This window comes from Pinus tabuliformis, chromosome Q (assembly GCF_031772625.1).
Source record: "Pinus tabuliformis cultivar Carrire ecotype Pingquan chromosome Q, CPIR1, whole genome shotgun sequence".
NCBI lineage: Eukaryota > Viridiplantae > Streptophyta > Pinopsida > Pinales > Pinaceae > Pinus > Pinus tabuliformis.
The window spans coordinates 618,178,399-618,201,713 of record NC_142296.1 but is presented as its reverse complement, the minus strand read 5'-3'; positions in this window follow the sequence as shown (position 1 = coordinate 618,201,713).

Sequence of the window (23,315 nt, the reverse complement as noted above, 5' to 3'; positions counted from 1 at the left end):
CCCTGTGTGCTGCGCTACTGGCGCGACGCTAAAATTCTAGAGCTCCAAATGAGGAATGGCTTGCAGTTTTGGATTCAGCATGGAAAATCATGACTACTGGTGTCCGAGCAAGAAATTTGGGCAAGATTTGAGCCTCCTAGAGGTCAAAAATACCCAAAAATGGCCTCTCTGCCACTTTTTTGACACACAGAAAGAAGTCTTGGGAGAATGAAGATTTGGAGGGGCAAATGAGCACCAAATTCAAATATTGTAGTGGGGTTAGAAGGTAGACAGGACAAGCTTTCCAACAAGCCCACTTGGGTAGATTTTGGACACCTACAAGTGCCCCAAAGCAGGCTCCAAAGTGGCGCGATGCATAGAGAATTTGGCGCGGCGCACAGAGGAAAAAACTGCCAAATTGCTCCCGTTTCGCAAAGACTTCTCCAAGTGGGCCCGGTCATCTACACTTCGGTTTTTTGGCACCAAAGGCGGCATTTAAAGAGTTTTCTCTCTAGATGGGCATATATCCAAGTGGCAAAAGAATGCAAAGGGTCACCGCAGCCAAATGTCATGCTTGAGAGCACCGCACCTGTAGCTGATGGTTGGCTCTCCATCTCCTTTTCGTAATGATTTGAGTAACTTACCAACCCCTGGGCATTCTATCTCTTCCTCACACATTCTATATATTGTATGCAAGTTATTTGCAAAGGGTTGGTTGGCTTGTAACTTCTGGGAGACTGTGGGAAAGAAACTTTGTTTCTTCACTGTGTATTTTTGACAAAGAATTAATGAAAGGCAGTGGCTCTGTTTCATGAGATTCTTGTGGCTGTGAGTGTAGAAAATGTGTCTCTTATGTTTTCATATGTATTCTGTTATGTTTCATAATTCGATTCATATTCATTTTCAGTGAAATTTTCTGAGTGAGATTAGGTAGAATTCAATTTTATTACTCTGCCTGTGGGAAAATTTCATGTTCAGTGTTATTCTTCTGTTGAAAAGGATTCATGTCACTATGCCCTTTTCACTTTCTTCAGCAATCTATTCATGCCGCGGTACCTCAAACTAAATTGTTACATTTTCCGCCTACCTTGCCTCACGGAATAATCTGTGCCTTTGTATTAAATTCTCTGTTCTTTGCTAAGCACTGGTCCCATAACATCCCAGAAGTTCGATCATTCATAAAATTGTTTCCAGAATCCCTATTCACTTACTAGCGTAAGGTAAATATTGCATTGTAAGTCATCTCAGACCGTTTTTGATTATCTATTCACTGAGTGTGACTCAGAGAGAGCCCTCTCCTATTCTGGTAGGGCTAGCTACCAGACTGAGCGTGGTTTGTGGTTACCCTAAATTTTGCCTTCCTTCAAGCTAAGGTAGATTTAGGTGCTAACAGAAGGAACAAAATACAAGAGAAGAAAGAAGGAACAACTTATAGAGAATTACAAAATAAATAAAATAGAGCACATGTGAGAAAGCCTTGCAGAAAGAAAGAACAAGGTACTTCCAGCGCTGAGTTGAACAACTAAGTTGAAATGGAATATATGAGAGTCAGTGTTAAGAATCTTAGGGTCTTATTCCTTGCATCTCTTGTATTTATGCCACTAAATGGTGAGTCTAAAATGTTCAGAGGGAATCTCAGGACACTTAAATTAGTTAGTGCTTCTTGTTGGTTGATGAACCTCTTGATAGGGAAATCTAACCATTGGAATTCTTACTACGAGAGATGCAAAAACACCTTTTAGTGGACTACAAATTGTTGTAGTGATTTATAAGAAGGAAAAACTAAGGAACCACCTATATAGTAGGTTCACCTTTTAGCTCTGACCAATAGCTATCTGAATCATGGGTGAAGCCTCGTGTTTTAACCAAAGTGCAAGTGAGTCAATGTGGTTCTTGCCTTGGGGACTATGAAGCCACCTAAAAAGTGGAACCATTCTCCTGGTTATGTGATAAAACTTGGGTGTCATTATCCATACATAAACATCCCCTCACATTTTGAATCAAGATCAACAGTGGTCAGTGGTAAGAAATATTATAGTGCAACTAGCCTATGTTTGGGTGAAGAGTGATGTCCCTCCTTTAGTTTGCAACCATCTTTAAATCCATAAATAAGTGTAAATTAATTCTTTATATTGTCTTATGGACTATTTTGATTCTTGTCATATGTGAATGATGCAACACTTTATGATTTTGTTACTGTAAATGATTCTTAAGCAGTGATGCTCACTATTTTGCTCACGATTAGAATATTATTCTATGTATTCATGAATACATAAACATGCTATAAAATTTTATGAAATATTATATATATGTAAATAAACGTAGTCCTATATTGGTTGTTTTGTCTAAAATAAACAATTATAGCTTTGTGCCTTATATCCATAACTCCCAAAAGATGGTGGTTTGGACTTCCCCACTATAAAAAATTCATGTGGAGTTATTGTGTTTTCCAAGAAGTATTCCCTTGGGCTGCTATACACCTTATGAGTTCAAGTTTCCATTTCAAGCAAGGAAATCTCCCTATCACACATAAATCTATTTTCCGTGTTATATTTTTATGTTGTCGGATTTGGAAAATGGTAGAGTTTAGACTCCTTCTATGTGGGCAAGAAACCTAATGGTGGGGTCCAGAGGTAACATTGAGGGTGAAGCCTACCTTACCACCCACCACTCACCACTTGTTTCCAAAATACTATCACAATGCATCCTAAATGAGCATACTCACGGGGGTTAAAAAATCATGTCATACTTCCAAGGTGGGACCAAGAGGCCACCATACTACTCAACGTTCCCTACTCAATATTTTTCTCATGTTAAACATTTCCAGGAATGATAGCACGAAGGATTATGATGTGGGTTTGACCTGGTGATTCTCTTTTTAATTGAGTAGTCAGAGTACTTGTTAGAAGCAATGTAAACTAGGACACTACTAAGAAGGGGGGTGAATTAGTAGTGTGACCAAATTATACAACTCTTAACAATTTACACTTTTCAATCACTTTAGGGCTCACTCATGTAATCAACATCATAACTCAACCATGTAAAACATAACATCATGATCATTGCCATACACATGTTGTTATAATGTTTTCTTCTCAAAGGTGTATGAAAAGAAATCACCTAAGATTGTGGATGACAAACAGTCTCAACAATATAAATGGCAGCTAAACATTGTAGATCTACAAAAAATGATAGAAACAAAACCTGTCAAAGCCTTGATCTATGCCACAATAATAGTTAAGCAACAAAATGCAATAGTAATAAATGCGAGTAACTCCAATAATCCAATGGAAACAGATATACAAAGAATAGATTTTATTAAATAACACCTGTGAAGGGAACAAATAAATGTTACTAGTCCTCCTCTATGAGATGGGTTCTTGGCTATCCTCAAACATCTTCATCTTGTGTAGAGTCTGTCTCCTCTATAAAGTGTAAACCCAACAAATCAAAAATTTGAGCTCAATGGGAACTCAAATGGAAAGAAAAATGGTGTGCGACAATGATAATAATCAGAGGTACAACAATTAGTGCAACAATGAAAATAATTAAAAGTGAATAATGAATGGAAAACCCTTCTATTCATAAAAAAATATTGAGTCATCCTCGAATAATAAGCAATAATAAAATATTATTAACCCCATTCTAGGAATAAACACTTGGAATATTTTATTATATTTGATTAGGAGGGAAAAAGTATTTAAACTTTTATTTAGAAGTAATAAATAAATAAATGATTTATTTATCATCTCAAGAAATATGGTTAAGGAATAATAAACAAATAAATATTTATTTAATTATTTCTAAGAGATTTAGTCAAACTTGACAATGAATAATAATTAATTAGTGATTAATTAATTATTCCTAGAGAAAAATAGGATAATTAATAATTTATCTATTTATTTTTCATAACCGGGTCAAATATGACAAGGAATATTAATTAATCAATGGTTTAATTAATTATTCCTAGAAAAAATTAAATAAATAGTGATCTATTTAATTATTCTTCATGGGTTTAATTATAAATTACTTAACAAATGTGGTTTATCAAGTAATTTATCATAGTGAAAGCAATTTTACTATGGTAAAATTGGCCTTACATGGTGTACTTCGACTCGTCTATTAAATTAGGCAAGATGATCAATTTTTTTGTGATAACACATGTGAAACACTGATAAACACATAAATATTCTTTTTATTACTTTGGAAAACGCAAGCTACAACTTGTTATGACATCACTATCCCAAAATCTCCCACTTACAAGTTTATCAGCTACCACTGAAAGGAACTTCCATCCTTTCTCATTAATCAACTACTACTAAAAGTGATTGATGTCCCTATTCATTTATCAACTTTCATTGAAAGATACTATTGTCCATTCTCATTTATCGACCACTACTAAAGTGGACTATGAACCCTACTCATTTATCAACTCTTGCTAAAATGGACTACTTCCCTTGCTCTGTAAGCTACCACTTGCTTGACCTCTTTGATTAACCTTCCATACAATTTTCAAACTCAAATCATGAAGGACACTTCCTTTCATATAACAAATAAATTTCTCCTATAAGCACAAACCACAACCACCAAAACATCTTTAGCAATCAATGACCACTGATCAAACCACCATACAAATCAGCAGTATCAATCCTTACCACATCACCATAAAACCATCTTTGTTGAATACACCAAACCATCATTCACTAATTCATTCTCTTCCTTCTCAAAAACCTTTTAGACACCAAAATTAATCTCTAATTCACCCCTAATTCATACCATTATTATGCATATCATTGCTCCAACAACCTCTCTTCTTGGTTGTTAGAATCTGTTTGTAAAGAAATTTAAGTGATATTTTTACTCATTTAACTTTAGTAATCTAGTACTTTTATGCTTGCATGATTCTTTATTTTTTCCTTTATCTTGCCTCAAAAAAGTCTTCTGAATTTCCTCTTCAAGCCTTCAAACACTTCTTACCTATATCTTCAAGAAAAGATGAGTTAAACTATTGTTTTCCTTCACTCTAGTAAGTTATATGATTTAGCAGAGATTTTCTATATCTCGCACATCGCCAAGTTTAGCCATTATCTTAAATCTTCCTTCAAACTATCCATCCCACCAGATATTATTGCCAACTCATTCATGCCTTCTTGTTTGCAATATTAATGTTCTATTTTATATGGCATAACCACTAAAATTAAGTTGCAAACCTATTTCATGCATACGCCTTTCTAACTAGCCCACAATAACTCTTTATTAGCCCCAAAGGGCTTTAAACCATGTTTTCATCTCGTTCAAAAAAAGGCCTTCGACTAAAGGACCGAAGCACTATTAAACTGGAATATATAACTTTGTTGGGCCCATTGCTCTTTAGCCTTGAGGGATTTTTTAACACTGCAAACAACTTTGTGACTTTAGTCAAAATTCCACAAAAAAGTCTTGTTGCTTAAGCTTTAGCCCTAAGGGATTATTACCCATTCACATAAGCTTGCATGCATGTGATCTCGATGTATGCATAGAACTAGATTTAATTTCTTTGCCTTAGCTCCTAGCTCATTCTCCTCGACGCACATTTGCAAACACCTTCAGGGTCAGATCTTTGGGATTACGTGTCTTGTGGGTCCACCCTACCAAATGGACACTTTTCATTGGTACATAGGATCTATTGTGTATGCTATCATGTCTTGGAGCTAAATCATCCCAAAGATGCCTCCTATACTCTCTTTTATTTCCTTCTGGGGCGACACCTCCAGGGTGATTAGTCTAAGACACTTTCTTATTGATTCTCAACTCTACCGCCTATTCCACTTGTACGCCAGATTGTCATGGAGCCTAGTCAGTATAGAAATGTTTATGGGTGAATCTTAACCCAAGGGAGAAATTTAAGGGATTTATATTTTGGAGGGGCGATTTTTTTATAATACACCCATTTTCTATAGTTAGCCCAACATTTATTTAAAAAATAAATATTTATTACATTTTAGCCATAAAAGAAGGCAGATAAACAATGGAAATCTTGATTTTACTAGTTTGGGAGATTGGATTTGCTTGCAAACACCTGATTTCCTGGGTTGGACGATGGATTTGGTTGTAATCGACATGATTCCCTGATTTTCAAATCGAGGGTAGGGTTGAATTTGGGGGATTCTCCTGTATAAATTATACAGTCTCTATTTTTTCTCCAATCATGAGTTTTGCAAGGTCATGACTCATTTTCGAGTAAGAGACTGAGTCTTCGTTCGTGTAGGTCATGACTCGTTTTCGATACTTCGTTCCAACAACAATAGCTATAGTTGATTCGTTAGTCGATCTAGTGCTAATAGTTGCAGAGGAAGAGTCTTCACCAATAGCACCAGGGTAGTGGGGCTATCATGTATCAAATTATGGTATGACATTATGCTTATGATTTTCTCTTGCATTAGGTGGGATCGGGGTTGTGCATAAGAGTGAGAGGGTTCATTCTTATTGTGGGTTTCTTGCTATGCTATTTTCTTCCTATTGGCCTATCAATTTCTTTAGTGCAATCGTCCTGCTTTGCTTAGTAGAAGGAAACCCCTCCTAAAATATGGAAGTGACCAAAGCTCCACCCAACGTACCAATATCATTCTCCATTTGTGGAGGTCGTGACTCGTGGTTCGTGCATTCGTGTAGGTTTATAGACAATATATCAGAGAAGAGAAACAATTCGTGAGTTTTACACAAGTTGTGATTCATTTCAAGCAAGAGACTTTGGTTTATAGACAAAAAAATCCATTCAAGTTGTGTATTTGGGGAGCAGTAAGCTGCATAGAGTAATATCTAGAGCTTAGTGTAGAGAGGGTAAAGTGGATATTTCATTTCATTCATATCAATAGAGCTCTCGGTATAGTGTGAAGGGCTTAAGTAGGGGAAACTGATAAGTATTTGTAGGCTAATAGGATATGCAGGATATCTACCTTAACCTACTCACACTGCTGACAAATGGAAATGGATTCTGCTATATCATTCTTCATCAATAGAAAAAACTAATACTTCCTGGCTATTGTGACAGTACTTAGAGTAGAGTAGCGCTGAGGAGACCACTGGGATTTTACACTATTGAATATTCAACTTACTCATCTCAATCTAGGTGGTTGAAGAGAACTGGTTAGATTGTGGAATAGCACTGGTCATTTTCAAAGTGAGATAAGGATGAATGCACTCTTGTTTGAGGCAAGGTGGTTACTACTACTAGCAAGGTATTTCTGAGCCCTTATACTAGGTTAATTTTTGTTGGAAAATCTTCATTTTGTTAACCAATTACTATTTAGATATTGCTTATTCTAGTGGAATTTTGATGGTGGCAGCATTGAGTTGTTTCCATAAATGATTCAAGTTTGAACCACGATCTAGTATGAACCCTTCTCTCAATCACAGAGTGCTCAAATCCCACCTTTGCATCAAATTGACTAATAAGGTTACAAGAAGCTTAGGCACTAGAACATCTATTAGAAGTTATTATTCTATGCATTTTTTCATGGATGGGGCAGCATTGAAGATGATAGGTTGTATAAGTAGCTCTCAGCTGAATAAAGTGCATTTTCTCTAGTTCAATGGACACCCCTACCTCACTTACCTTTATGGAATAGAAGTTCCTACTTGGGCTAGATGAAATGAATTATGATGCTTACATACGTGTTAATTCATATCATTTGAGGAGCTGAGAGAGTACAATCTATTTTCAAGAGAACAGAAAGTCCAGTTTTCGAATTGACTAATAAGGTTAGGATATGAGTGGGAGTACCCCCAATGAGGGAAGTTGTAATTATTATTTTTAATTTAAGAAAAAATATATATTTTAAAATAAATAAGCCTGCAATCATAAGCCTATAGTATCAGGTGGGGGTATGTTGGTAGAAGAGAATAGAAATGTGTCCCTTGTTTTTTGTAATTTATTCACCAAAACCCATAGGATTTTTCATTCTGTTCTGGCTCACCCATGGTCCTGATCACTTGTTGGCCTTTGATGTTAATGCCAGAACTTGGGATTTGGTTGAGGTTACCATGCCCCCTATGGTTTGCCTGCATATACTGGAGCATGAGGGGTCCAATCCCTATGAGTCTTCTCATGGGCTGAGGCATTATTCCTATATTTCACCAACCATACATACAAAAATTCAACAATGTTTGATAAGGATTTAAAGAATATTAATGTTTATATCAAAGCCTTTAGCTCTTAGATTTAATGGTTCTTGTTGTGGTTCGTGGATTGGTGAGATGTCCATTGTTTGGTGAAGGCCACAATGAATCATGGCCCAGATTTGGTAGCATCAAATCTGGTTTTTTATTCTCAAGGAAATATATTTGCATTTTGAATATTCTAGCCCTCTTCTTGCATATGATACTTTCTTGTAGTTAGATGATGATTAGAAGGCACATGGGCTGAGGTGTTATTCCCAGATTTTTGCTCATTGACTTATTATTGAATGGTCATTGAAGAATCCAATGTTTCTTCTATTCCAAAAGGAATTTCTTTGATTCTAACATAAATTATATAATTACGTTCACAGTGGTTTACTTAGATGTCAAGATTAGGTAGAATTTCTAGTCATGTATGGCATATTTTTTGGTTATTATTTATGAGGTTTACTGATTGAAAGTGATAGTCTTGTAGCATAGAGGTTTTCATCTATTTCAAGCTATGGATGTGGCTGAGAACTTATGAATGTCCATTATACAGTTTAGAGCATGCATGCTCTTGATTAGATTGGTAGATTTGCAAAATGAACTTCATAAGTTTATGTACTATGAGATGCAGTTTTCTTTCTAATGGTCAACATCAATGATGGTATAATGAGGAGAAAATAAAACATTTATATTATTAATTTACTTGAAACTAGTCTTATTCTTATTATTATACTAGATTATGACACCATATTTAATAGGCAATGATTACAATTAGTTTTTCCTTGGTAGGTAAAAGTAAGCCTTGATTCAAATTTAAAACTTTAGTGAGTGAAGTTAAACATTGGGTCAGTGGAGCACCACCTTTATGCATATTCACTTCCAACTTATGGTTTGAATGATTCTTTTGAGAAGTCAGTCATACTCCTACACAAGAAGCTTTCAGAGAGGATCCATGAAGAACTGCATTATTCCAACAATCAAATGAATTGGTAGATAAAAAATCCATGTTTACAAGCTGGCTACAGACAATCATATCATTGTTCTAAATGTCATCCACATCAAGGTGGAAGTATTCAAAATGGTAGGAGGATTAAAAGGGAAGAAATTTATGGAACATAGATTGAGTTGGTTAGTGACTCTGATTGGGAAGAATTCTAAGCACTAGATAAATCCATTGTTAATGGGTTTTTATGGTCACATTCATTTGTAGCTACAAATTGTGAGAAATACCCTTGTGCCCTTAAAAATCATCATCCACCATCAGATGGGAGTTTTCATGCACTATTTCGATTATTTCTTGTCTAAATTTTTTATAATTTGTCTTTTGTTGCCACCTATCATGAGATGTTAGAAAAAGGTGAGAATTTTTGGTTCAAAAACATGGAAATATTCTCAGAAAAGTGTAGTTCCACAACCATTACTAGAAGAGTATTGTTTTCATTCAAAATATGTAGTAGCACTCCTTATATATGGGTTGCATTTAAAATATGAGAAAATAACTGTTGGATATGGGAGCATAACGTGGGCATTGGATGTGGCTCTACTAGAAGCTACATAATCTTTATCAACCGATGAGAGTTTGATCAGGTAACATTGGCCTATTCCTGACATGAGATATATTGGGAATGAGGTGATGGATGCAAACACTATTGAATATACAGACAACTAACTAACAACAATACTCCAACCCTTGCTTGAATCATAGGGTCACCAAAAATCCATTATAAAACACTATCATGCCAAGAATATAGGATATATGGTAACTAAAACATCCCTCCATGTGTAGATAACTTGTAAATGACTTCATTAGGCAAGTTTCAAATAATATAATCTTGTGATAGATTTGCCAAAAAAATTATATATGCATTTTATATTATTAATAAAATCGCCTTCCATTTTTCCTATGTATCATGGGGATTCACCCATTTATTATACATATAAATTTATGGAGGTTCTTAGAATTTTCCTTGTTGCCAAATGTTCGTTACATTGAAACACTACCAATTCTTAATCCACCCGCACTTACAAGATATTCGATGACTTGGAGCAGTCTCTTTCCACCATGTTAATGTTGGAAGTTCTCTAGATGTGCCCATCTTAATGAAAATATCTACTATCTTCTTTGGGCACTATGGACCCTTTAGATGATCGTATGATCATCTTCAATGTTGAAAAATTAGATCATCGTTATCTTACTTCCTTCGTTTCCTTTCAGATACTAGTCTCCATTAAGAATGTCATTGTCCAACGATGTATCATTGATGAATGTGCATCCGCTTGTGTGATGTCCGATAACGCCTAGAAGTAACTTTGTTATATTGGAAAAAAAATTAGAGCAATGAGGACCTAGGTTTTAGCCTAAATTTGCCAACATAAATTATTGTCGTAGTCTATCTTTTCACTGGATTTTTCACTCCATTTATGTAAAGGAGCTTCTCACCCGATGCAAGCCAGAACCATGAAATAGATAAGGGATCTAAATCAGTATAGAAAAAATACATTTGTCATGATATATTTACACCATTAACATCCAATTATTCTACACGACTGCATTAACTAAGGCGTGCATTCATAAAATATACACAAATACACCATAAAAGAGACAAGTAATTTTAAAAGGGGCCATACGATCATTAAGTTAAGAAACATACAATTTCCCAGAGCTCCTTTCTCTGTTAATGTTTCTGGCCATTACATAAAGGATCATACAAATCTGCATGACTTTCTCAGATCAACTACTACACAAGACTCTACAATACATGAATCAAACTTCTGCATGAATGCAAGGCTTTACAAGAAAGTATTATTAGCGTTGGATAACATATGAAGAAAAATTTCTATCTATGGAAAATGTTTCTCGATTTGGTCTCTATATCTCCTTTTATAGCCTCGCTTGCTTGATTTTCGCCTTGCATAGCTTTGATTTTGTCTTCTTTGATGAAATCCTAGTGCCTTTTCCCTTCTTCCTGTTGATCCTTTCTTTTTCTTTTGGGTAAGTAAGCACCCACGGGGATTTGAACCAGTGACCTATCGCAAGGAGTGCCTTAACAGTGCACCCATTCATCGTCAATCCAAAGCCCCGTGGGCTTCCTATTGATCCTTTCAAAATTAACCCAACTTTCCTATTTCTGCGGGCGAGCTTTCCTATTTTTTTGGTTGCACAGGTCCCAATATTTAATTTTTTATTTCTTTCAGGTTTCCAGTGACCTTCTTATGGTAGATTTATCCATTTTTCCTCCATAACAATTCTACAAACCTATTTTCCATTTTTCTCAAAAAATGAAGGACCCAATAGGCCCCGACGACAATATATTGACTCACCCTCGAGTGAATTTGCCACTGGTGGATTTGATCCTTGATTCGTCTACACTTCATTGCTTGTAGTTGTTTCTCCTTGAAATGGAGGACCCAACTCTAGTACTATCTTCAACACATTATCTTTAAAATTGGTATAAGCGGAAACAACAACATTCCATGTGTCAAACATGGCATAAGATTGACCCACAAACTATGAAGTTGTCTCAACATTAGGATCAGTGGGTTAGGACTGGATAATTTCCTAAAATTGTTCCTTAGAATTCACAGTGAGAGCCTACAAGGTGACAAAGTGATGTTGCACAAATGGATGAAGGTCACGAAGCACTCAATTGGTGACCTGTGAGGCATCTTCTATCTGATTGATCTAGGAATCTAACTCATCTACTTGCGCTAATAGTTCTTTATGTTGCGCCAAATCATAGGTTCTCCTTGCTTGAGAAAAGAGTTGTTTGAAATTCTCCCTAAGCGAATAAACAAGATTATTCTTCTGAGCAAGAATACTGCTCCAGTAAGAGAGTTGATTAAAAATATATTGAGAATCATGCATAAAGTGCGGAAGGGTCTCTTTGACTGCCAATATGGTAGCCATTAGAGCAATTTTGGAGTCTAAAATGGGCCTCCTAAGGAAGTTATAAAATAATAGTGGAAATAATAAAATAATATTAGATTACATCATCAATTTTAGAGGGAAAAAAGAAAAAACTATTTTTTCAACTTATATTTTCAACTTATCTCCCTATGGGTTACTCGAATTTTGAGCGGAAACACTCATTGGATGTAAAATTTGATTCCTCATCTAAGGAGTACCCATGTTGCATACTTTTCATGGACCCTACTACATGATAAATGAGAAATACGTGAAAAATGTGATTGCAATCACGTTTTTTCATTTATTTGTCATTTTTCATGTAGCAGGGTCCATCAAAAGTATGTAACATGGGTACTCCTTGGATGAGGAATCAAATTTTGCCTCCAATGAGTACTACTGCTCAAAATTTGAGTAAACCAATAGGGAGATAAGTTGAAAATACAAGTTGAAAAAATAGTTTTATTATTTTATTATTTTTTAATATTTTTACTTTTGAACTTCAAAAATGGTGAATCATCCCCCATGGTTGACATCATCATCTTGAATCCTATTGGTTATTATAAAGTTTATTTTGGTTTTACATTTTTCTTACGAGGCCCATTTTAGACCTCAAAATTCCCCTAATGGATCCCTTTAGAAATATGCTCATGGTATCAGGTAGACAGATCTGGGAGTGCTTTAGAAATTTTACTGATAGTGACCTGTAATTCTTGAGTGTGTACAACCAACTTCTAGTAATCTTCTTCAACAGATTCATAATGTTTGATAGGGGAACATGTAGAAAAACCTTCAGGATGTTCATTGACGAATTCATCAAGGGTCGTCCACATGGACTGAAATTTAGCACTCATATATGAAATTTGTTGCTCCAACTAAGACTTATCTAACTGCAACTGATCACTCTCACTTGTAACCATAGCGAATTGATGTTGATGTTGATCAAAGGTGGTAGAAATATCTATACATTGGGATTCTGTATGAACTAGATGGTATTCAAACTGTGTGGAAGAGGCGTGGATAAAATGAAAGAGCTCCGAGCTAGACCATGTATGAAGCTCATATTCCATGAGGGTATCCAACAATGGAAACTTAGCTTGTAGTATTTCCCCACTGGAAACCGATTTTTCTGACTAGCTCTAGGGAGAAGATTCCCGCTCCTCTTCATGCTCTTTGTAGATATCTTCGTGAACATTTAATGTGATAGGTGCTGGTAGAAAAGGAATTATGTCATGGTGCTACGAAATGAGGGAAATTACTTTCCTATAGTGCTCAGAGTCACTAACAAAGGTATAAACTTTCTCAGCCGAGAGAATTGAACTAGATGGGGATGAGGGAACAGATGATGTGGGAATAAACGACTCAATAACTAATGACAGTGGAGGCAGAATAGTGGAAGTATATGAAAAATGGATATTAGAAGTGGCAACATCTGGGTCAGTGTCCATTGCGGTAGTTTTATCAAAACCCACATCAGGATTGGGTCAGTTAGAAATGGTCTCTTTAGAGGCTTTTGGCAATTCATTAGGGGAAGAACGCAGTGAAGGGTTCACTCTTTAGTGATGGGCATGTGGGCTTAGTGGTGGCTACAGTACCCTCATTTTTGGGATCTATGAAGCCAGACATATTTGGTTTGGGATTTTTATGCAGTTGACGAGGGGAAAGTGGGACGAGGTTAGTAAATCAAGGAACAATAGAAGCAATGGTTAGTGGGGAAACAAACATTGGTGTAATATCATGAATGGTAGGAGCTTGTCAGACTAAGGAACCTACCTCCATCCAAGTCGTATGTGCCAAAGAGATACATCCTTGGACCTTCTTCAGTAGCATCTTGAGACCTTCATCAATATCATTAGATCATTTTCGAGAGAAAGATAGGGCATCCTAAGTAGAATCCTTCAGGCACATAGCATCAAATGAATACAAAGCCTTGCCATCCTACTGCATAGTGATTATATCGGACAATTAGAGGACCTCATTTTGGAAGAAGTTGTCATTAATACAAAATGAAAATTTACGTATGGAGAGAGTTACTTGACTGATGGTGATTGGTCGAATATAAGAGTTGTTGTGGATGATCCCAAAACAAATTTGATGAGCATAGAAGTATAGTAGTGGAAGGGGCACTCACGAGACATTGCGGGTGAAAATGACCATTTTTTGTGCAAGTGTTCAAAGGTAAGCTCATTAAATTCATGATTCGTTGGATCTTGAGTGTCGCACCAGGGGGCATAATCATAAGTGAATGGCTCATTATCAGCAATAGGTGCTAGATCACTTCCTCTGGGCAGACACCATTTGAACATAGTGAGCGAAATAAGAAAATATTCAAAAATAAATTAAGTCACCCTAGCATAAACAACTTTGGTAGCTTCAAATAATTCATTGAGTATATATCTAGACTAATTTAGTTGATCTCCTCTCACAGAAGCCTCTGCAAACAAGATTGTGTTGAGCGAGCATTCCCCCCTTGTGTAGTGTCCCATGAGGTTGTTGGAAATGATAGAACAGGGAAGCTTGATGGGTTGATTATTAATCAAGTCAATAATTTCTCCTCATCCCTCCCTTTGAGTTCCATATTTGGAATAGAGGTTATGCATTGGTGAGCCCTAGTATTGCACCAAGAATGTTGCAACTCCCAAGGGCTCCTCAACTGAAATTATCAACCCGAGGTTCATATAAAATTAGAGGTGACAATGCTATATGCATAGTAGATTAGATTCTACTCACGCCGCCCTAATTTATGACATTAGATCAAGGTTTTTAGAGGCCATTCCTCCTACTGAACTATAGTGTAAGCTTGCTGAGGAAATCACAAATGCAAATTGGTTATAGATATGAAAGTGAAAATTCCATTTACTCAACTTGTAGATGTTAATTAGTCATTTCGTGAAATGAAAAGGGATAATATACTTATATAAGGAAGGCTACTCTATATTTCATAATTCATTAAAACCAACATGTATCCTCTACCTATTTCACACTTGCTTGAAAATCATAAATCTAACTTGCATCATGCTTGTGATTGAAAAACACTAATTCTACTATGTTTTGCAATGAGGAAAAGGAATGGATGGAGTGGTCTAGGAGATTCTCTTGATCATCAAATCACAACATAGGGTCATTATTCATCTTGAATGAGCTAAGGTTGAATTGGGGACAAAAATAGGTGAAGAAAAGTGGTGCTATAGGCTTGTTATAGGTGCTGCTACAGGAGGTCCTGTATTGATACATGAGGACCTGTAATGCTACAGGAGGCGTTCCGAGAGCCCTTTTAGGTTGGAGATGATGTATTGAGGGAATGAAGAGGTGGATGGATCTTAGAGAGAGTGAAGGAAGGTTGGATTAAGCCTCCTAGCCAAACCCACGACCTATTAAAGGTATGTCTTACACCAAGATGAATGCTCACGGTATCCTAAATTTGCTAGGTAGGGTGACTGTGGAAATAGAGTTTTGGGACAGAATTGAGAGATGGAAAAGGAAGATGGAGGAGTCCAAAATGGAGGTGAAATAGGTTCCCTCCCTTGCAGATCAATGCATCCTTGCAACAAGACACATGAATACATCCATTGATCATTAATACAATGATATAAACTATGATGGAAATGATGAGTTGAATTTGAAAAACATCTATTTTATGCCATAACAATACTCTGATCATTGAACTGGCTTCTAAGCTACAAAAATAGGATGTGAAGAAGAACAACTAACATTCATCTATTTCCAAGAAATCATATCCACAATATTTTTAGATTGAGATTGTGAATCCTTCAGCCCATTCTCCCACAAGAGTGGTGATTTAGAAGCTTGAAATCATAGGTTTTTATACCTTAATATCTACTGAAATGAAAGGAACTTATGAAATGCTTGGAACCAAGAAAAAATCATAAGTAAAAGGAGGGACCAAAGCCTCTAGTTTGGGCCCAAACCCAAGGGTCTCAACCATATGAAACTAACTCAAGTGCAGCTTAATAACCAACTTCTCATTATCATAAAGTAAAAGTGTCAAACATCACATAAAAGTTCAAAATGAAAATGTCAAGCTCTGAGCTCAATAGCTACACCTATATGAATCAAAATTTTGAATCCTCATGAGCTTTTTATCTTTTTCATTTATACAAAAGACTAGTCGATATCATCTCCCTTGAAAATAGGAGTGATTCGCTCCTTGATCTCAGAAGTGGTGGATCTGGTCCCTCTTGAGATTCACTTGTACTAGGAATTGCTCGAATGTCAATGAATTTGAAATGGTGAGAGAGGATGTTGTGATCCCAAGCCAAGTTATGGAGTTAAGGAGGTGGACAAACCCCATAGATTCTCTCCTGGTTGTCTCCATCAAGCCCCTGCATAGTAAGTTCATAAAAAATGCTTCTTTCTTCTACAACTAAACCACATTAGGCCACATACTATGAAAAACACCTTTTACTCTTCTTACTAAGCATATTATAACCCAAAATGTGAATTAATGCGAGAAAATGATAGTTTTAAGGCTAGAGAATGGCATGATGATCTTCAAGATATACGTATTGATGGGACTCATCATCACCCCCTTGCTGAAGGTGTTTCTCATCCTCTCATAAACTTAGTCATCCATGTGAAGCCCTTTCATGGTCTTGGTGGCCTGTTTAACATCCCAGGGAAACTTAGATAGTGTGCCTTCTTGTGGGTAAATACCTGAATTTGTTTCTATCTCAGTCCACTCCTTTTGCTCTTATGTTTTTTATATTCCTTCTTGTAAGCCTAGAAGCAAGGGTGGATTGATTTTGAGTCCTATCCATCTGATCTTCATCCTCTGCATGATTCTCTTGTACAATGGTGTTCTCTCCAAGGCATTCCTTAACCTTTCAGGAGAGTGATATTCTCTTACTTGTAGACTGTGGGGTAAGGCATGCCATCTTCTCTGGCAAGCTTACAGACTCTTTGTTCCCAACATTTTAAAGGTATCTTCAAAGTGAAGAATGGGTTGATCCTGGGTTGCAATGTATTTGGGTGCTAAAGTATCTTTAGATGAGATGAGGTTATGATTGTTGATGATAGCCTTAGGGCTCACTCGATTTTCTCTAATATGCAAGGGCTCTTTCTCCTATTTTGTCATTACAAATTTCACCTCCTCAACCCTTGTCTGCTCATGAGTCAACCAAGATTCTAAATCCATTATCTGCATGTATCCCAATCCTTAATTGAGATCCCATAAATTCAAATATGTTAAAATGAGATTGTGTATGTAGAATTCAACTAACTTTTCCATGTCTTCCATACTAGTTTGTTTTCAAAACTCAATAAACTTCCTGTAGTCCTGAAAAGGAAGAGACCCATATTGTGCTAGACATTTTATTTGGAACTGCAACCACTATTATTTTAGGAAGAGAGAATAATATTTTGATGGTTTCATGTATTGCGGGGCTTCGATAGAGAGACTTTTCATGGCGGCAAGTTGTGTTTCTTTCTCATGCAACCTCTCTCTCAACCTTACGTTTTCTGCCTGTAGTTTCTCCTTTATAATAGACTCACTTAGTCTCAAATCACTCAATTCCTTACCCATTTCAATCAATTTCTCCTCCATGAGGTTCACATCTTCCACATTCTTGGATTTAGAAATTTTTATCCACCTGTGGGTTCTGCCTCTCTCTATCTCCAACTCATAGAGGAGTGGGATTGAATTTTTTTTAGGGATAATACTTCTTCCTTCAATAAATTTGTAGTAGGACCCAAATCTAGGTTGTGGATTAGGCCCTTGGAGCTCTTAGAGATCCTTGCCAACTAACTTTGAGGTGGCGTATTCTTCTTGTAGCTCGCTTTTCTTCTCTTGTAGCTTCCCTTGTTCCTCCTATAGCAAACTCTGCCACTCTGGTAGCGAACATTGTATCTCCAATAACTTCTCTTCTTCTTATTGCTCAAAGGAAGCTTGTGTCATGGGTTTCTTGAAGGTCACTTACCTAGTGGTGGGTCTACCTGCAGATGCTACAGGGGACTTTGTTTTCGTTTTAGGAGAAGTGACCTCCTCAATATTTTCCTCACAGGGTCCTACTTCTTCCTTTTTACTTGGAAGTTCATCAATAATGATAAGGACCTTTGTGGGAGTTTGTGGTTTCCCTATCTAATTCTAGTGCTCTTCACAGTCTTCAAATATATGGGACCTCGTCTTGGTTGCTTCCTTTTGGGCTTGACAGGTATGCATAATGTTGCAGTTACTCCTTATTCAATATTCCGTGGATATAGACTTGTTTGATGTGGTTTTTTCTATGCTTCTTGGGGTTGATAAGTCTCCTTAGGGCTTACTCTTTCTTCTACTTGCTTCTCCCCCTCTTATCCTTTAATTTCTACTTCTCCTTCCTCTATCTCTGCTGCTTCTTTTTCCCATGTTTTTTTCTTCTCTTCTTATGCTTTTGTTGCCTCTTCCTCCTATGTTTTTTATTCTTCATCTTCTTCCATTTTTCCTTCTTTACCTCCAATGCTAGAGGTTGGTGTTTCTCTAGGTGTGATGGATTGGATTTCTATGAAACCATCCCTATCCATGTCCATAAATTTAGTCCATAGGACATGGATCCTTAAGTTGCTCAAATAATCCATCACTATTAACTTGATGAGGCTGTGTTGAGGTAAGTGTTGGTGCTTTCCTTCCCTCACCTTCGAACTCATCTCCGTGATTGACTACAGGAGGAAATGGGGAACACTAAGTGTTTGAGGGAGATATGATTTTTCCATGAATCTCAACTAATGTATAAATTTGAAGTGATTGGCATAAACCACACCCAATCTCCCTTCAAAAGTTATATACTTGAGGATATGGTAAGCTACCTCATCCCAAGGGTAAGGTAGTATTTATTTTCTTACTCCATTCTTATATTCTAAGAGATTCTCTTTTGAAATGAAGAATTTTTTCCTAGTTGTGACACTCACTTCCTTGTCTTCTTTACTACACTGACTTCCTAGGACTTAAAGAGATGGCCAAACCTCTGACAATAGTAGTGCCATTGTGTTCTTCTTGAGAATGTAATGCCATGGAAAATTCACGAGTGAGATAATCATCATACCCTTTTAACAACTCAAAGTAACCTAACCATTGGTGTCTTCTGAAGATGTCCATGTTGTGAAGGAAAATTGCCTCTGCAGACAGAGGCAATCTCTCTAGCCTAATGAGTGGGTCTAGAACCAAAATAAACAAACTAACATACACTTTCCTAGATTATGTTTAAAAAATTCTGAGAGAGAGTGACTACCTCAATCTAATGCTAATCACTCAATCCCAGATAACAACAAAATAGATCAAAAATACACAAGCAGAAGCTGATACACCCCTGGTCGTGTTCTGTCCGATTTGTCAGACGCAAAATCCTCACAGGGAATGCGAATTGAATAGCATTAGCTTGTGTAACATCTACGAGCTGGAGCATTCAACAGAGAAGTGTTCAGAGCTTCCTAGACTAAAGGTAGTACTCAGAGAATTAAGCGAAGAGGTGCAGTCCTCTTCCTTCATCGTAATAAGGAGGCAATGGCAATTACAACCTCTAGGTATGTCTTAAAATGTTTCCTCTTTCCATTCATGGAACAATGCATATAATAACCAACCATATCCATGGAAATATTCTACCCCTCCTTCAACTCAGTTCCCTTCACCCCAGGACCAATGGTCTTCATTTCCTCCTATTCAATATCCTCAATCCCAACCATACCCTTGGAACTAGAACTGGAGAGGAAATACCCAGAATTCAGCTCTACCTGCACCACCCATGCAACAGCAGCTACAATTACCTCCTTTCCAAGCTCCTACTCCTCCACCACCTGTGCGACCACAACTACTTGTGCAACCTAACCCAAATGCAAATAATAAAGTAGCTCAGGGCATAGAGGCTCCAACAACCTTCCAGACCTACTTTATTACCCTCGTGGAAATTAATGAAATACAGTTGCGATGAGGCATGGTAATTATCCCCAGTCACTCCCCTACCATTAGAGAGGAGGATTGCGAACCATCCAGAGGAGAAGTCGGAGGCTCTGAGGCAACTACTGCACCTACAACAACTGTATAGAGGAAGCTGTTACATCTGTAACAGCTAACTTGCGAAGAACTGTTACATATATAACAACTAATTCAGGGAAGGTTGATACACCTGTAACAGTAGATTCAACTATTGTTACGTAGGACCCCCCGTACCCTCAAAGACTGGCCAAACCTAGGATGACTTCACAGCCTGAATCTGATTTCCTTAGGGAGTTGCAAAATTTGTATGTATGAATTCCCTTTCTGCAAGCCCTTAAAGAAGTACCCATCTATGCCAAGATAGTGAGAGATTTGTGCATCAAGAAGCCTGGGAGGAAGCCTAAAGACCCTGCCACCATACATGTGATGGGAAAGTTATTCGAATTAATGTCTGCTCAGCCTCTCCTTACTAAGTACCATGATCCAGGAAATCCCACAGTCACCATCTACATTAATGATCAACCCATAGCCAATGCATTGATTGATCTTGGGGCTGCCATTAATGTAATGACAAAAGATCTCTTTATCGCTCTTGGGCTACAGGGACTCAGACACACTCCTACTGTGTTGGAATTGGCAGACAGGTCTCGTGTTAAACCTGAGGGGATGTTAGAAGATATAGTGATTACGATAGCTTCCTGGAGATACCCAGCTGATTTCCTTATCCTACAGCCCAAATCCAATTTTGGGGGGCATCCTTTGATCTTAGGGAGACCTTGGCTAGCCACTACAGATGCATTCATAGGCTGCAGGACAGGATCCATGGTGATCTCAGATGGCCAGGCAACCCAAAACCTTAATATTTATCCCCCAAAACCAAAAGTGGATGTGTACAACCCTTGGTGGGATGAGTTTGAGCCTGAGTCAGATCTTTCCCTACCACTCCTCACTCTGGGGAAAGCCCAATATTTCAAATACGAGATAGAAGATGATGTTATTAATGGTTTTATTAGTAATTCACTTTCTATTGCTTCTGTTAAAAATGAAAATGAGGAGGAAGAGGTGGAAGATATAGATTTTGAACAAATGAGAACTACTCCAAATACTGCTAGCAGCCCAATTGAGATTGAATTTGGAAAATTTTTGAATGTTAATCCCAATTTGACTGCTGAATAGAATCAATGGCTGTTACAACTATTACAAAAGTATAAAAAGGAATTTGCATGGGATTATACAGATATGAAGGGGATCCACCCTAACCTATGCACTCATCGTATTTATTTGAAGAATGGCTGCAAACCTAGACAACCATAGTGCCGCAAGAACCCTGCACTAAAGGAAGTGGTGAAGGAAGAACTAAAAAAACTCTTGAGTGCTAATTTTATTTATCCAATATCTGATAGTCAGTGGGTTTCACCGCTTTTCATCATTCCTAAAAATAATGGAAAGTGGAGAGTCTGTGTTGATTATAGAGAACTCAAAAAGGCCACTCAGAAGGACCATTTTCCATTACCATTTATAGATCAAGTCCTTGATACTCTCTCCGGAAAGAAATACTTTTCATTTTTGGATGCATTTAGTGGCTACAATCAGATACAAATTTCCCTGGAAGGCCAAGATAAAATGACCTTTACTTGTCCTTGGGGAACCTACGCATACAGAGTGCTACCTTTTGGGCTCTATAATGTTCCAACAACCTTTCAAAGTGCAATACTGGGAATTTTTTATGACTTATTGAATGAATGTTTGGAAATATTCATGGATGATTTCACACCTTATGGAGATGATTTTGAAACAACATTAGTCAATCTAGAAAAAGTGATACAGCGATGTGTAGAGACTAATGTTGCCTTGAGCACTGAGAAATGTCACATGATGATGACTGAAGGGATCGTGCTTGGACATTACATTTATGCTGACGGAATTAAAGTAGACCCTGCAAAAACAGAGGTAATTCTAAGAATTCCAACCCCCAAAATGCAGAAAGAGGTACGTAGTTTCTTGGGGCATGTAGGGTATTACAAAAGATTTATAGAAATTTTTTCAAGAATTGCATCGCCATTATTTTCCTTGCTCATGAAGGATGTTGATTTCTTGTGGATAGGGAAGTGTGAGTAGGACTTCTTCAAGCTGAAATGTTGTGTATCAGCAGCCCCCATCTTGTGAGGACCTAATTGGGAACTACCATTTCACATAGCTACATATGCATCAAATATTGCTGTAGGTGCTATTTTGGGCCAACTGGAGGATAAGAAACCTTATGCTATTTACTACATAAGTAAAAATCTAACTCCAGCTGAGCTCAACTACACGGTGACCGAGAAGGAGTTCTTAGCAGTCGTGCATGCCATCAATAAATTACATCATTACATCACTGAATATCAAGTATTTGTACACACTGACCATTCTCTCATTCGTTTTTAATGAATAAGACAATTACAAATGGTAGGATTATACGCTAGTTATTGTTGTTACAAGAATTTGATATCACTATTGTAGATAAGCCTGGAAAAGGCAATGTAGTAGCTGACTTTCTTTCTAGGCTAACTATTGATGACAGTTGCACTCCTACTAAAGATTCTTTCCTTGATGAATATCTTTTTGCTATTTCTACTTACTCACCCTGGTATGTAGATATAGCTAATTAATTTGCTGCAGGGAAGTTTCCCCAGTATTTGTCCTCCAAGGAGAAAAAGAAAAGCATACAACAAAGTGCTACATATACCTAGATAGATGGGAACCTCTATCACACTGGACCTGATTTCCAGATCAGAAGTTGAGTTAGAGAGGACAAGCTCTTTGATATCCTCAAAGCCTGCCATGAGGAACCTTGCAGAGGACACTTCACAGACAAACGGACATGATACAAATTCCTTTCAATAGGGTACTACTGGCCAACAATATTTCAGGATGCCAAGAAGTTTGTGAAGGGATGTGATAGTTGTCAAAGGATGGGCCAACCATTGCAATCATATGAAGTGTCGTTACAGCGCCAGATCGTCATAGAACCTTTTGAGAAGTGGGTTCTAGATTTTGTAGGACCAATCAATCCTTCATCTAGATAGAGATCCTACATCTTGGTCTGTACTGACTATGTCACAAAATGGGTTGAGGCAAAGGCACTAACTAGAGCCACGGAGTAGGCTGTCTCAGACTTTTTGTTTGAAGACATCTTCATCTTCGTCTAGTTTGGCATAGCCAGAGAGATAGTCACAAATGGAGGACCACAGTTCACATCTCATAAGATCCGGGAGTTGGTCAAAAAATATAAAATCCATCACAGAATCACAACGCCTTACCATCCACAGGAGAATGGCAAGGTAGAAAGCAATAATAAAGTCATTGAGGGGTTCCTTACTAAGATTG